General features: G+C 35.0%; 1 long non-coding RNA gene across 1 annotated transcript; it reads left to right on the top strand.

The window, feature by feature from the left end:
• The first annotated feature begins 309 nt into the window (after window positions 1-309).
• LOC136287795 (uncharacterized) lies at window positions 310-2678 on the top strand. The gene is made up of 3 exons (XR_010720340.1): window positions 310-396; window positions 1045-1116; window positions 2422-2678. It is a non-coding gene; the product is annotated as an uncharacterized lncRNA (long non-coding RNA).
• Window positions 2679-2927: the final 249 nt, after the last annotated feature.

Below are 2927 nucleotides of genomic sequence, written 5' to 3' on the forward strand. Positions count from 1 at the left end.
AATATCTGTTTCAGAGAGAAAATAAGCCAGGTGCTTTCCATACATAGATTCTCAGCAGGTTCTTACACTGAAAAATAAAATGCCCTTTAAAAGCTACATGCCATGGTCTCATGTGCCTCATTGTTCTCTTATTATAGAATTTGATTTAAGGATATCCTGAGTTGCTTCACTTCTAGAATCAAGCTGCAGTTCTGGAGGTGGTATGATGTCAAGAGACAGTAAAAAACAAGCAATTCACAAAATAAATGCAATGAATATGGACAAAAAAGGAAGGCAAACAATTTAAAAGACTCACATTTGTTCTCAGTTTGTAGGACAAATTCTGCAAAGGGACTTTGGACCAGCAGATATCCTGTAAAAATACATAAAAATATCCATTGGGATATCTTTAGCAAGGTAAGCATTCTCCCTGCTCATGTTAGTAGTATACATTCCATGATATATTTTATTACTGTAACTCTAATTCCTGGGAGTCCAATTTCACCCCCATGTTATTTGAACTGTGAAAGCTACAAGTATTTTGGGTGAATATTTTGATTTTGATTCACATTGTTGAGGAATTTCAGGGAAATAAGTGAGAAAAAAAATAGACAGTTAAATATTATTGGTCAATAAAAAGGTAGAATTAAAACAACTTTCAAAATAGCTTAGGCATAAAAAGCAAAGAGTTAGTGTTCAGACCCATCCCCAGGTTAAAATGGCATGAATCTTGCAAGTGTTTCTGGAAACATATCAATGCTAGTATGCTCAACAAGTAGAACGACAGAGCTCTGAAAGGATTTTTGTAGTGATTCCTCTTAAACATAGACATTTTCAGATGTTCAGGTTTTTCAGAATACATATGTAATCTCAGATAGGGACAAGATTTGAATTAGGTAATGTCTTTACAGGGGTAAAAAAAAAACAAAAGAAACCCCTGCTTTGCAAATGTACAGGTAATATAAATGTAATTCAAAGAGATGTATAACACATGCATATGTAGGTAGTTGTGTAGATGAAACTAAATCCATTTGGACCTAATACTTCTGTATCTGATTTTGGCAGGAGGTTCCTGGATTCTTCCAGTGTCTCATCTACTGCAATTTCCAGCTGTCTCTCAGTTTTGATCTGTTTCCTGTAAGTAACATAACCATTTTTCAAGTCCCAAACTCACAGCTTCCTATTATACTTGCAAATAGTCAGCTAAAGTACATCTGTTCTTTACAGTGAAATATGGGTTTACCTCTTTTTTTTCTCCATAGCATTGACTGTGACATACCAAAATATATATCAAATAGTCTGAAAATAAAATATTATTTTACTTTAAATACTGTATATTCTCATAAGAAAGCACATACACATCCATCAAATTTAGTCACGAAAATATTCTGCTAAATAGAAAATAAAATGGAAAATAAATGTATGATGCTTTTATAATACATTAGGCTAGTAGTTTTAAACCATGTTGGTATGCAACTGACATTGATGGAAAACTTTGGAGGATGTTTTTTGCTCACTAAGCACAGATTTGCATGATGGCAAACAGTTTCTCCATTACTGCTGATATTAAGGGGCGGTATTCATCTACTTGACAATTTCGTTGCCTCCCTGCCCCCTCCCTTGTTTTTCAGTGTAGCTTGCTGGACTGGAGAGTAAAGATCCTTCATTTAACTGTCACTCAGGCCCAGTGTTTTAGCCTGACACTCCAGGTTAATTTAAAAGAGTAAGATTATTGGGATGCAAAATAATTCCTAGTATCTGCATTTAAGGTATGCAAAATGTACTGCAGTTTTAATGGCTCAGTTGTTCACATTTTTCTTCAGTTGCTGCAGAACACGCTTCAAAACATATGTTTTAAATTACATAAAATACATTTTATTAGAGTGCACTGAAAGCAAGGCAATCTGGAGGACAAAATTTCCCAAAGCAACAAATCTAGCTTGGTGTAATTATAACATTCTTATATTCTGAATTTTGGGCTTTTGCTTTGTTTTGTATATCTGTATATTTGTTTTTTGTAGTTGGAAAAGATAAAAACTGAATATTTTCTATTTAAAAAAAATGTGTCAGACAAAATCAGGAGTAAATTAGAATGAAATGAAGCATTCATTCATTTAAAAATGAAACATTCTTTACTTTTCCCATCAAAAAAAGAAAGTGGGGAAATGCTAATTCAGAAAACATTGAATTCATAATATACACTAGATTTAGTAGCTTTTTCTGTTTGTACAACTCTGGCACTGTTAAATGTTTTACAAATCAGTATATATGGGATTATGAATGAATGAATGAATGAATGAATGAAAATATTCTGATGTTTGATATGCCTGTGAATTTTTGCAATAGTACCAATCTACCTGTAACTCTGCTATTTATTATGTCACTACAGAAACCCAAAGGGTGTAACCATCCTAACCTTTAGTTTTGTGTGTTTGTTCTAAGCTTAACAACCTAGGTGCTATTAATTTCCTGGAGAGAAGAGACCCAAAGGGAGCTTGGAAACCATGTCAGAAGATGGGAGATGAGCTGTGTTCCTTTGTTATTTTGAGAGGAAAGCCTTCTATCACCTACAGATGTTGTATTTGCCATCAACATCCAGTAAGATGTTCAGTGGTGAGAAATCCTCAATGACAAGAGCAACTAATCAGAGGACTCTAGTAAGCAGCCTTCTGCAATCAGAAATGGCCCAGCAGAGCCCTGCTGTGCTTGGAGGAATTTGCTTCTATTCCAGTTTAACAATGAGTCAGAAAGGAGACATTTGAAACAATAAACTAAGGAACAGATGGGTGAGCCAAAGGTTAGTGTCAATGTGATCCTCTGAAAATTAGCTGGATGATCATCATTACCGCAGACAGACACAACAAGAAATGTCATTGGAAGAAACAGAGGAAAGCGGCACGAGCACAGAGGCATAAATCCCCACACACCCCACAGCCTCCAAGAGCATG

Source organism: Chamaea fasciata, unplaced genomic scaffold, assembly GCF_029207755.1.
Source record: "Chamaea fasciata isolate MVZ Bird 193981 ecotype frontalis unplaced genomic scaffold, bChaFas1.0.hap1 SCAF_3, whole genome shotgun sequence".
Lineage (NCBI taxonomy): Eukaryota > Metazoa > Chordata > Aves > Passeriformes > Sylviidae > Chamaea > Chamaea fasciata.